Source organism: Carcharodon carcharias, chromosome 14, assembly GCF_017639515.1.
Source record: "Carcharodon carcharias isolate sCarCar2 chromosome 14, sCarCar2.pri, whole genome shotgun sequence".
NCBI classification, from domain to species: domain Eukaryota; kingdom Metazoa; phylum Chordata; class Chondrichthyes; order Lamniformes; family Lamnidae; genus Carcharodon; species Carcharodon carcharias.
The window spans coordinates 77,603,576-77,618,604 of NC_054480.1; positions in this window are offsets into that span (position 1 = coordinate 77,603,576).

The window sequence follows — 15,029 nt, forward strand, 5'->3', positions numbered from 1 at the left end:
CATAAATCAGAGCCTGAATTAACTGTGCAATCTGTAAAAGTGCACTGTCTTTATTTGTATCCAATCTGTCTATGTGTGTGTGTGTGTGTGTGTGTGTGTGCATGGTGATGTTACATTAATTCATGGTAAATGTGTGAGATTAAATAGCCTTTATTTGAAACTCACAAAAGATTGCTGCTGAATAATTTAATTGAAATGCACACTTCAAGAGTGAGAAAGGACACAACAATTTTCGATACAAAACATTCTGATTATGGAGAGTAAGAGAGCAAATGCATTCTATCCGTGATACTAGAGAAATGAGCCATAGCCTGTTCATTTTTATTGAGAGGTTTAACATCTCAGTTCTGGTAATATCCTTGAAAATCCTAGCGTGAGAGCAGGGGGAAGGCTATGAGAGCTGTGGAGGGGGTTAGAGCTGTGAGGGGTGTTCAGCTGTAGGGGGAATACAGCTGTGAGAGCTGTCGGGGTGGGGGTTCGAGCTGTGGGGGGGCTACATCTGTGGGGGGAGTACAGCTGTGGGAGCTAGGGTGTGGGGTAGAGCATTCAACGGGCAGGTAGTGACTGGAGAACAGAGAGTTTTCTTCCCTTGCTAATTCGCAGGCTCTGTAAGATGCATCTATCTGCCTTGGAACTGATGCCAGAGTAGACCCCCAGAATGAATGCTCCACGAGCACCATGCTGCCTCAGAAGTGAGGGGCTCTTGCCCCCAGTTTCTTGCCTGACAACCACACTGGGGCTGATGACCCACAGTTTGGAAACTCCTGCTTTATATCCTTTCTTTCATATGGAGACCAAAACTGCGCATAGTGCTCCAAGTGTGACCTAGTCAATGCCCAGTACAAGTTTGATGCAATTCAACTGCACTACAAATGAACTCCAGGGCTATATTTCCCTTTAATGACATTATTAACCTGTGTCATTACTTTGAGTAAATTGTTTAGCTGAATTCTCATATCCCTCTTTTCCTCTATTCCATTTAAACAATTATTTTCCATGAGGTAATTGGCTGTCTTATTCTTCTTTAAACGTGTATTACCTCACATTTACCTGTATTGAAAAACAGTTAGCTACTTGTTCTGCGTGCTTATTATTGTCTTCTTGTATTTTGTCACAGTATCCTATTCTATTAGCTACACAACTTCCATAACTTGGATCCGGCTACAAATTTTGAAATTGTACTTCTGATTCCTAAGTCCAAATTGTTCAGGTAAATGGTCCCAGTGTAAATCCCTGTGGTAGACCACTTCCCACTTTCAGTCACTCTGAGTAAGCACTGCTTTAACTCCTTTAACCCTTACTCTCTTTTTTCTTTTTCGTAGCCATCTTGCTATCCACTTGACTACTTGTCCCCTGACTCCACAAACATTAGTCATGTTTGTAAAATGTGGTATATTATGAACAGCCTCATGAAAACCCAAATATATTCAGTTATTACATTACACTTGTCTACTCTGATCGCCAGATAGTCTGTTTTAATGGTATTGGTTGAGGAATAAATATTCGTCAGGGCACTGGGAGAACTCCCCTGCTCTTTTCTGAAATAGTGCCTGGAATCTTTAATATTCATCTTAGTGAATAGATGGGACATCAGTTTGGTACCTGATTGTAAAGAGGCACCTCTACAATATTACATTCCTTCAATGCTGCACTGGGAGTGAATCATGGGAGCGTATCGAATAGTAGAATCTTAGAGGACTGAATGAGGCCATTTGGCCCTTTGTGCCTGTGCTAGCTCTTTGGAAGGCTGGTTGTATTTGGTCCTCCGTTCCTGCTATTTTGCCTGTAACCCTGTTCCTCATCCTTAAGTACCTGTTCAGCTCCCTTTTATAATTATTTATGGAATCATCTTCCACCACCTTTCCAAATAGAGTGTTTCAGATCACGACAGATCTCCAAGTGAAAGAACTTCTCCACATCTCCCTTCTAGACCTTTTGCCAACGATTATAAATCTACAACCTCTAGTTATTGACTCACTCACCAGACGGAATAATTTTTCTCTATCGACTTTGCTAAGACCTCTCATTATCTTGAAAATCTATATTGCCACCTCTTAACTTTCTCTCTACCAAGGAAAGCTGCCTTATAATAACAGACGTTGCTCAGTTTCTGGTGTAACGTTCCAGAGAGCCTGAGTCTAAATGCCAACATGGCAGCTAGAGAATTTGAATTTAAAGCAAAGTCTGGAAATAAACAGCAGCTTTCAATAAAAGTGACCACGAAACTAATGGATTGTTGTAAAACCCAAATGGTTTATTAATGTTAGGGAAGGAACCTACTGACCCTAACCAGCCTGGCCTGTATGTGACTCCAGTCCCACAATAACAGGACTAACTCTTCACTCCTCTCTGAAGAAGCCCAGCAAACCACTGCATTGTTTCAACCAACCAAATGGCTTATTGCTGAGCCTCTTCAGGGAGCAGTGAAGAGTCAGTTCTGTTGTATTTATCATAACTTAGATAATGGAATAAAGAGAAGATATGAACATAAGAAATATTCATCCTGCCCTGCCATTCAACAAGATCATGGCTGATCTGATTGTGACCTTAACAGCACTTTCTTGCCTGTCTCCCATAATTCTTGACTCACTTGTCAATCAAAAAGCTATGTAACTCGGCCTTGAATGTTTTCAATGTCCTCGCCTTCACTGCTCACTCTGGAAGAGAATTTCAAAGACTAAAGACCCTTTGAGAGAAGAAGTTCTTTTTATTTCTGTCTTAAATGGGAGACCCATTATTCTGAAACTGTGCGCTCCAGCTCTAGATTCCCCAAGAAGAGGAAACATCCCCCCGGCATCCACCCTGCCGTGCCCCCCTCAGAATCTTATCTGTTTCAAATAAGATCACCTCTCATTTTTCTAAACTCCAATGAGTGTAGGCCCACCCTGCTCAACCTTTCCTTATAGGACAGACCCTTCATCCCAGGAATCAGCCTAGTCAACCTTCTCTGAACTTCCTCCAGTGCAAGTTTATCAATCCTTAAGTCAGGAGGTCAGAATTGTACACAGTACTCTAATTTTCCCAATTGTTTGTTGGATTACTCACCACCTGTAGTTTTAATCATAATGGATAATCACAGAATTATACTTCTGTTGTTTAATATTTTAATATTCCTTGCTGTATATTTACTACACCACCTAACTCCTTGTTACACACATGGATATACAGCTCTCTATTCTATTATCCAATTTATTGAAAAAAATGATTCTTCAACTTCAGTGCAGATCCCTGAGAACACAACTAGTCCCATCCTGCCATCCGTTATCCCTACTCTCTATCTCTTACCTCCTAACTAATTCTCTATCCAGACAATAGGCTGCATCCAGGTCCATGAGCTTTAATATTTCCTAACAATCCGTTGTATACAGCTTTATTGAATGCATCCTGGAAGGCCGTATAAATATAATTGAAAGATATTTCCTTAACTGCCATCTTGGTGACCTCCTGAAAAATCCAGCTAGGTTCATGAGATATGGTTTGCCTTTTACAAATCCATGCTTGCTGTCTCTGTCTCTGTTCAGTTATATTTGTCCAAGTCTAAAATGCCATCCTTTAAGTGCCCAGTGACTTTGTCCCTAATGACAGATTCTATTAACATCCCCACAACTGGCATTAGACTAACAGCTTATAGCATCTTAGTTTTTCTCTCCCATCCTTCTTCAAACGTGACCACTAATGATAGTATAGCACGTTGTGGCTGAAAAAGGGGATTGACTTAAATGCAAGCAATATGCAAAAATATGATTTTTGGGGCCAGAAAAATTTGGCCATCTTATATGCTGTAATTTTGGTTAATGATATGACATCCCTCTTTCTTTAAAAAATATCATGTTTCTATATAGCTCAGTTGGCTAGATGGCTATTGAATAATAGTGTGGATTCAATTCCCATTCTGGCTGAGGTAGACTTGGATTCTGCTTCCTCACCTGAGAGAACATTACTGTTCTAATCATTAACTTTTATATATATTCTGTCAAATCTAAAGAAGATTAAAAATCAACTTTGCCAGACCCCAGGATGTGGGGAGATATCCAGTTAGGGGCCAATCATTTAATGTAGGTAAGGTTTGAGAATCAAGATATCTGCATTTGGAATAAAGACACAAGATTTTGAACAAACAAAATCAAACTTTACCATACAAGTTCAGAAAGGTGTAACAATTTACAATATCTACTTTATACTACAAAATACAGGGTACGTACAAGGTACATGTGAATGAATAGACACTGTTGCACTCAGACACTGTCACACCCAGAAACTCTCGCAACCAGAAACTATCGCACACGGACACTGTTACTCCCAGACCCTGTCGCACCCAGAAACAATCGCACCCGGACAACGTCGCTCCCAGGCACTGTCACACCCAGAAACTCTCGCAACCAGAAACTATCGCACCCGGACACTGTCACACCAACAAAATGTCACACCCAGAAACTGTCATCCCCAGAAACATTCACCCAGAAACTATCGCACCAAGAAAATGAGGATCCTAGAATCTGTCACTTCCAGAATATGTCACACCCAGACACTGTCACACCCAGAAACTATCACACCCTTAAACCGTCACTCCCAGAAACTCTCACACACCGAAACTATTGCACCCATAAACTATAGCATCCAGAAAATGCCAATCCCAGAAATGTCACATCCAGAAACTGTCACACACAGAAATTATCGCACCCTTAAACTGTCACACTCAGAAACTGTAACACTCAGAAACTATCGCACCTGTAAACTGTCAACCCAGAAACTGTCATACCCAGAAACTATCGCACCCATAAACTGTTGATCCCAGAAACTGTCACACCCATAAAATGTCACATTCAGAAACTGTCACACACCGAAACTATCACACCCTTAAACTTTAGCTTCCAGACAATATCAATACCAGAAACTGTCACATCCAGAAACTGTCACACCCAGAAACAATCGCACCTTTAAACTGTCGATCCCAGGAACTGTCGATCCCAGACACTGTCACACCCAGAAACTGTCACAGTCAGAAACTGTCACATCTAGAATCTATCGCACCCTTAAACTGTCGCACCCAGAAACTGTCGCACCCAGAAACTGTCACACCCAGAAAATGTCGCACCCAGAAACTGTTTGATCACAAAAACTGTCACATCCAGAAACTGTCACACCCAGAAACTAACGCACACTTAAATTGTCACATCCAGAAACTGTCACACCCAGAAAAAAATCGCACTCTTAAACTGTTGCTCCCAGAAACTGTTGATCCCAGAAACTGTCACACCCAGAAACTGTTTGATCACAGAAACTGTCACATCCAGAAACTGTCACACATAGAAACTAACGCACACTTAAACTGTCAGACCCAGAAACTGTCACGCCCAGAAACTATCGCACCCTTAAACTGTCGCACCCAGATAGTGTGGACCCCAGAAACCGTCACACCCAGAAACTGTCACCCAGAACCTACCACACCTAGAAACTGTGGGCCCCAGAATCTGTCACATCCAGAATCTGTCACACCCTTAAACTATCGCACCCTTAAACTGTCGTTCCTAGAAACTGTTGATCCCAGAAACTGTCACACCCAGAAACAGTCGCACAGAAACTGTTGCTCTCAGAAACTGTTGATCCCACAAACTGTATACATCCAGAGACTGTCACACCCAGAAACTATCGCATCCTTAAACAGTCACACCCAGAAAGTGTGGATCCCAGAAACTGTCAAATCCAGAAACTGTCACCCAGAAGCTATCTCACACAGAAACAGTCACACCCAGAAAATGTCACACCCAGAAAATGTCAGACCAAGAAACCGTCACATCCAGAAACTGCAGATCACTGAATCTGAAACACCCCGACAATGCCACACCCAGAAACGATCGGAACCCGAAAATGTCGGACCCAGAAACTGTCACACCCAGAAATTGTCACACCCAGAACCAGTCATCCCAGAAACTATTGCACCCAAAAAATGTCACACCCAGAATCTATCACACATCGAAACTATTGCTCCCTTAAACTGTCGCTACCAGAAACTGTCGATCCCAGAAACTGTCACATCCAGAAATTGTCAAACCCAGAAACGATCGCACCCTTAAACTGTCACACCCCAGAAACTGCCAAATCCCGAAAATGTCACACCCAGAAACTGTCACATCCAGAAACTGTCACACCCTGAGACTGTCGCACCTTTAAATTGTCACAGTCAGAAAATGTCACACACAGAAACTATCACACCCAGAAACTGTCACAACCTGAACTTGTCACGCTCAAAAACAATCACCGAGAAACTATCGCACCTAGAAACAGTGGATTCCAGAATCTGTCACATCCAGCAACTATCACAACCATAAACTATCGCACCCTTAAACTGTTGCTCGCAGAAAATGTTGATCCCAGGAACTGTCACACCCAGAAACTGTCGTACAGAAACTGTCGCTCCCAGAAACTGTTGATCACAGAAACTGTATGCATCCAGAAACTGTCACACCTAGAAACTGTCACATCCAGAAATCGTCAGTTCCAGGAACTGTCACACCCCAAAACTGTCACACTAAGAAACTGTCACACCCTGAGACTGTGGCACCCTTAAACTGTCACACCCAGAAACTGTCACACCCAGAATCTATCGCACCCAGAAACTGTCGCACCCAGAATCTGTCACATCCAGAATCTATCACACCCAGAAACTGTCACACCCAGAAACTATCGCAACCTTAAACAGTCGCACTCAGAAACTGTCGATCCAAGAACCAGTCACACCCAGAAAGTGTCACCCAGAAACTATCACAAGTAGAAACTGTGGATCCCAGAATCCGTCACATCCAGAATCTGTCACAACCAGAAACTATCGCACCCTTAACTGGCGCTCCCAGAAACCGTCGATCCCAGAAACTGTCACACCCAGAAACTATCACACCCAGAAACTGTCACACAGAAACTGTCGCTCCCAGAAACTGTTGATCACAGAAACGGTATACATCCAGAAACTGCCATACCTAGAAACTATAGCAACCTTAAACTGTCACACCTAGAAACTGTCACATCCAGAAACCGTCAATTCCAGGAACTGTCACAGCCAGAAACTGTCTCACCAAGAAATTATCTCAATCTTAAACTGTCACACCCGGAAACTGTCACACCAAGAAACTGGCACACCCTGAGACTGTGGCACCCTCAAACAGTCACACTGAGAAAATGTCACAACCAGAATCTATTGCACCCAGAAACTGTCACACCCAGAAACTATCGCAACCTTAAACAGTCTCATCCAGAAACTGTCGATCGCAGAACCTGTCACACCCAGAAAGTGTCACCAAGAAACTATCACAACTAGAAACTGTGTATCCCAGAATCTGTCACATCCAGAATCTGTCACAACCAGAAACTATTGCACCCTTAAACTGCCGCTACCAGAACCTGTGACACCCAGAGACTGTCACATTCAGAAACTGTCAAACCCAGAAACGGTCACACACAGAAACAGTCACACCCTTAAACTGTCACACCCAGACGATGTCACACCCAAAAACTGTCACCTAGAAACCATCACAACGAGAAACTGTGGATCCCAGAATCTCACACCCAGAAACTGTGACTTCACAAAACTGTCACACCCAGAAACTGTCAATTCCAGGAACTGTCACACCCAGAAACTGTCACACCTGGAAACTGTCACACTCAGAAACTATCACACCCAGAAACTGTCACACCCAGAACAATCACACCCTTAAATTGTCACACCCAGAATCTATCCCACCCAGAAATCGTGAAACCCAGAAACAGTCACACACACAAACAGTTGCACCCTTAATCTGTCACACAAAGAAGACGTCACATCCAAAAACTATCACGCAGAAACCATCACAGCGAGAAACTGTGGATCCCAGAATCTGTCACACCCAGAACTGTGACATCGCGAAACTGTCACACCCAGAAACTGTCACTCCCAGGAAATGTCACAACCAGAAACTTTGATACCCAGAAACGATCGCACCCAAAAAAGGTCACACCCAGAAACTGTCACATCCAGAAACTGTCACATGCAGAAACTGTCACACCCAGAAACTGTCACACCCAGAAACTATCACACCCTTAAACTGTCGTTCCCAGAAACTGTGGTTCCCAGAAAATATCACACCCAGAAACTGTTGATCCCAGAAAATGTCACATCCAGCAACTATCACACCCAAAAACTATTGCACCCAAAACTGTTGCTCCAAGAAAATGTTGATCCCAGAAACTGTCACACCCAGAAACTATCACACCCAGAAACTGTCACACCCAGAAACTGTCACACCCAGAAACTGTCACACAGAAACTGTCGCTCCCAGAAACTGTTGATCACAGAAACTGTATACATCCAGAAACTGTCATACCTAGAAACTATAGCAACCTTAAACTGTCACACCTAGAAACTGTCACATCCAGAAACCGTCAATTCCAGGAACTGTCACACCCAGTAACTTTCTCAACAAGAAACTATCTCAATCTTAAACTGTCACACCCCAAACTGTCACACCAAGAAACTGACGCACCCTGAGACTGTGGCACACTTAAACGGTCACACCCATAAATTGTCACAGCCAGAATCTATCGCACCCAGAAACTGTCACACCCAGAAACTGTCACAGCCAGAATCTATCGCACCCAGAATCTGTCACACCCAGAAACTATTGCAACCTTAAACAGTCGCACCCAGAAACTGTCGATCCAAGAACCAGTAACACCCAGAAAGTGTCACCCAGAAACTATCACAACGAGAAACTGTGGATCCCAGAATCTGTCACATCCAGAATCTGTCACAAGCAGAAACTATTGCAGCCTTAAACTGTCGCTACCAGGAACTGTGACACCCAGACACTGTCACACCCAAAAACTATCACACCCTTAACTGGCGCTCCCAGAAACCATCGATCCCAGAAACTGTCACACCCAGAAACTATCACACCCAGAATCTTTCAGATCCAGAAACTGTCGCACAGAAACTGTCGCTCCCAGAAACTGTTGATCACAGAAACTGTATACATCCAGAAACTGTCACACCTAGAAACTATAGCAACCTTAAACTGTCACACCTAGAAACTGTCACATCCAGAAACCGTCAATTCCAGGAACTGTCACACCCAGAAACAGTCTCACCAAGAAACTATCTCAATCTTAAACTGTCACACCCCGAAACTGGCACACCCTGAGACTGTGGCACCCTTACACTGTCACGCCCAGACACTGTCACACTGAGAATCTATCGCACCCAGAAAGTGTCACACCCAGAAACTATCTCACCCAGAAACTGTCATATCCAGAAACTATCGCAACCTTAAACAGTCGCACCCAGAAACTGTCGATCCCAGAACCTGTCACACCCAGAAAGTGTCACCCAGAAACTATCACAACTAGAAATTGTGTATCCCAGAATCTGTCACATCCAGAATCTGTCACAACCAGAAACTATTGCACCCTTAAACTGTCGCTACCAGAACCTGTGACACCCAGAAACTGTCACACCCAGAAACTATCGCACCCTTATCTGGCGCTCCCAGAAACTGTCAAACCCAGAAACGGTCACCCACAGAAACAGTCGCACCCTTAAACTGTCACACCCAGAAGATGTCACAACCAGAAAATGTCACACACAAACCATCACAACGAGAAACTGTGGATCCCACAATCTGTCACACCCAGAAACTGTCACATCTCGAAACTGTCACACCCAGAAACAGTCACATCCAGAATCTATCGCACCCTTAAACTGTGGCTTCCAGAAACTGTTGATCCCAGAAACTATCATACCCTGAAACTGTGACATCTTGAAACTGTCACACCTTGAAACTGTCACTCCCAGCTCCTGTCATAACCATAAAATTTCGCAACCTTAAACTGTCGCACCCAGAAACTGTGATACCCAGAAACGATCACACCCAAAAAGGTCACACCCAGAAACTGTCACATCCAGAAACTGTCACACGCAGAAACTGTCACACCCAGAAACTGTCACACGCAGAAACTGTCACACGCAGAAACTGTCACACGCAGAAACTGTCACACCAAGGAACTATCACACCTTTAAAGTGTCGTTCCCAGAAACTGTTGTTCCCAGAAAATGTCACACCCAGCAACTGTTGATCCCAGAAACTGTGGCACCCAGAAACTGTCGCACAGAAACTTTCGCTCCCAGAAACTGTTGATCCCAGAAACTGTATACTTCCAGAAACTGTCACACTTAGAAACTATAGCAACCTTAAACTGTCACACCCAGAAACTGTCACACCCAGAACAATCACACTCTTAAATTGTCACACGCAGAAACTATCGCACCCACAAACTGTCACACCCAGATTCAATCGCACCCTGAAATCGTGAAACCCAGAAACAGTCACGCACAGAAACAGTCGCACCCTTAAACTGTTACACCCAGAAGATGTCACACCCAAAAACTATCACCCAGAACCCATCACAACGAGAATCTGTGGATCCCAGAATCTGTCACACCCGGAAACTGTGACTTCTCGAAACTGTCACACCCAGAAACTGTCACTCCCAGGAACTGTCACAACAAGAATCTATAGCAACCTTAAACTGTCACACCTAGAAACTGTCACATCCAGAAACCGTCAATTCCAGGAACTGTCACACCCAGAAACTGTCTCACCCAGAAACTATCTCAACCTTAAACTGTCACACCCCAAAACTGTCTCACCCAGAAACTGTCAGACCATGAGACTGTGGCACCCTTAAACTGTCACACCCAGAAACTGACACACCCAGAATCTATCGCACCCAGAAACTGTCACACCCAGAATCTATCGCACCAGAAACAGTCACACCCAGAAACTATCGCAACCTTAAACAGTTGAACCCAGAAACCATCAATCCCAGAACCTGTCACACCCAGAAAGTGTCACCCAGAAACTATCACAACGAGAAACTGTGGATCCCAGAATCTGTCACATCCAGAATCTGTCACAACCAGAATATATTGCACCCTTAAACTGTCGCTACCAGAAACCGTCGATCTCAGAAACTGTCACGTCCAGAAACTGTCACACCCAGAAACTATCACACCCAGAAACTGTCACACCCAGAAACTATCACACCCAGAAACTGTCACACCCAGAACAATCACACCCTTAAATTGTCACACCCAGAAACTATCGCACCCACAAACTGTCACGCCCAGATTCTATCGCACCCTGAAATCGTGAAACCCAGAAACAGTCACACACAGAAACAGTCGCACCCTTAAACTGTTACACCCAGAAGATCTCACACCCAAAACTGTCACACCCAGAACAATCAGACCCTTAAATTGTCACACCCAGAAACTATCGCACCCACAAACTGTCACGCCCAGATTCTATCGCACCCTGAAATCGTGAAACCCAGAAACAGTCACATATAGAAACAGTCGCACCCTTAAACTGTTACACCCAGAAGATCTCACACCCAAAAACTATCACCCAGAACCCATCACAACAAGAAACTGTGGATCCCAGAATCTGTCACACCAGGAAACTGTGACATCTCGAAACTGTCACGACCAGAAACTGTCACTCCCAGGAACTGTCACAACAAGAAACTTTCGCAACCTTAAACTGTCGCACAAAGAAACTTTGATACCCAGAAACTATCGCACCCAAAAAAGCTCACACCCAGAAGTGTCACATCCAGAAACTGTCACATGCAGAAACTGTCACACCCAGAAACTGTCACAACCAGAAACTACCACACCCTTGAACTTTCGTTCCCAGAATATGTTGTTCCCAGAAGATATATCACACCCAGAAAGTGTTGATCCCAGGAACTGTCACATCCAGCAACTATCAGACCCATAAACTATCGCACCCTGAAACTGTTGCTCCAAAAAAATGTTGATCCCAGAAACTGTCACAACCAGAAACTGTCGCACCCAGAAACTGTTGATCCCAGAAACTGTAACACCCAGAAACTGTTTGATCACAAAAACTGTCACACACAGAAACTGTCACACCCAGAAACTGTCACACCCTGAGACAGTCACACCTTTAAATTGTCACAGTCAGAAAATGTAATACCCAGAAACTATCGCACCCAGGAACTGTCAGAACCAGAACCTGTCACACAGAGAAACCATCACCCAGAAACTATCGCACCTAGAAACTGTGGATCCCAGAATCTGTCACATCCAGAATCTGGCACACTGAAACACTATCACACCCATAAACTATCGCACCCTGAAACTGTTGCTCGCAGAAAATTTTGATCCCAGAAACTATGACACCCAGAAACTGTCACACAGAAACTGTCGCTCCCAGAAACTGTTGATCACAGAAACTGTATGCATCCAGAAACCGTCACACCTAGAAACTGTCACATCCAGAAACTGTCAATTCCAGGAACTCTCACACCTAGAAACTGTCTCACCAGGAAACTATCTCAACCTTAAACTGTCACACCACGAAACTGTCACACCAAGAAACTGTCACACCCTGAGAATGTGGCACCCCTAAACTGTCACACCCAGAAACAGTCACACCCAGAATCTATCGCACCCAGAATCTGACACACCCAGAAACTATTGCAACCTTAAACTGTCGCACCCAGAAACTGACGATCCAAGAACCAGTCACACCCAGAAAGTGTCAACCAGAAACTATCACAACTAGAAACTGTGGATCCCAGAATCTGTAACATCCAAAATCTGTCACAACCAGAAACTATTGCACCTTTAAACTGTCGCTACCAGGAACTGTGACACCCAGAAACTGTCACACCCAAAAACTATCGCACCCTTAACTAGCGCTCCCAGAAACCGTCGATCCCAGAAACTGTCACACCCAGAAACTGTCACACCCAGAAACTGTCACACAGAAACTGTCGCTCCCAGAAACTGTTGATCACAGAAACCGTATACATCCAGAAACTGTGATACCTAGAAACTATAGCAACCTTAAACTGTCACACCTAGAAACTGTCACATCCAGAAACCGTCAGTTCCAGGAATTGTCACACCCAGAAACTTTCTCACCAAGAAACTATCTCAATCTTAAAGTGTCACACCCCAAAACTGTCATACCAAGAAACTGGTGCACCCTGAGACTGTGGCACACTTAAACGGTCACACCCATAAATTGTCACAGCCAGAATCTATCGCACCCAGAAACTGTCACACCCAGAAACTATCGCAACCTTAAGCAGTCGCACCCAGAAACTGTCGATCCAAGAACCAGTAACACCCAGAAAGTGTCACCCAGAAACTATTACAACGAGAAACTGTGGATCCCAGAATCTGTCACATCCAGAATCTGTCACAAGCAGAAACTATTGCAGCCTTAAACTGTCACAACCAGAAACTATCACACCCTTAACAGGCGCTCCCAGAAACAGTCGATCCCAGAAACTGTCACACCCAGAAACTATCACACCCAGAACCTTTCAGATCCAGAAACTGTCGCACAGAAACTGTCGCTCCCAGAAACTGTTGATCACAGTAACTGTTGATCACAGAAACTGTATACATCCAGAAACTGTCACACCTAGAAACTATAGCAACCTTAAACTGTCACACCTAGAAACTGTCACATCCAGAAACCGTCAATTCCAGGAACTGTCACACCCAGAAACAGTCTCACCAAGAAACTATCTCAACCTTAAACTGTCACACCCCGAAACTGGCACACCCTGAGACTGTGGCACCCTTACACTGTCACACCCAGACACTGTCACACTGAGAATCTATCGCACCCAGAAAGTGTCACACCCAGAAACTATCTCACCCAGAAACTGTCATATCCAGAAACTATCGCAACCTTAAACAGTCGCACCCAGAAACTGTCGATCCCAGAACCTGTCACACCCAGAAAGTGTCACCCAGAAACTATCACAACTAGAAACTGTGTATCCCAGAATCTGTCACATCCAGAATCTGTCACAACCAGAAACTATTGCACCCTTAAACTGTCGCTACCAGAACCTGTGACACCCAGAAACTGTCACACCCAGAAACTATCGCACCCTTATCTGGCGCTCCCAGAAACTGTCAAACCCAGAAACGGTCACCCACAGAAACAGTCGCACCCTTAAACTGTCACACCCAGAAGATGTCACAACCAGAAAGTGTCACACACAAACCATCACAACGAGAAACTGTGGATCCCACAATCTGTCACACCCAGAAACTGTCACATCTCGAAACTGTCACACCCAGAAACAGTCACATCCAGAATCTATCGCACCCTTAAACTGTGGCTTCCAGAAACTGTTGATCCCAGAAACTATCATACCCTGAAACTGTGACATCTTGAAACTGTCACACCTTGAAACTGTCACTCCCAGCTCCTGTCATAACCATAAACTTTCGCAACCTTAAACTGTCGCACCCAGAAACTGTGATACCCAGAAACGATCACACCCAAAAAGGTCACACCCAGAAACTGTCACATCCAGAAACAGTCACACGCAGAAACTGTCACACGCAGAAACTGTCACACCAAGAAACTGTCACACCAAGGAACTATCACACCCTTAAAGTGTCGTTCCCAGAAACTGCTGTTCCCAGAAAATGTCACACCCAGCAACTGTTGAACCCAGAAACTGTGACACACAGAAACTGTCGCACAGAAACTGTCGCTCCCAGAAACTGTTGATCCCAAAACTGTATACTTCCAGAAACTGTCACACTTAGAAACTATAGAAACCTTAAACTGTCACACCTAGAAACTGTCACATCCAGAAACTATCAATTCCAGGAACTGTCACACCCAGAAACGGTCTCACCCAGAAACTATCTCAACCTTAAACTGTCACACCCCAAAACTGTCTCACCCAGAAACTGTCAGACCCTGAGACTGTGGCACCCTTAAACTGTCACACCCAGAAACTGACACACCCGGAATCTATCGCACCCAGAAACTATCACACCCAGAATCTATCGCACCCAGAGACTGTCACACCCAGAAACTAACGCAATCTTAAACAGTCGAACCCAGAAACCATCGATCCCAGAACCTGTCACACCCAGAAAGTGTCACCCAGAAACTATCACAATGAGAAACTGTGGATCCCAGAATCTGTCA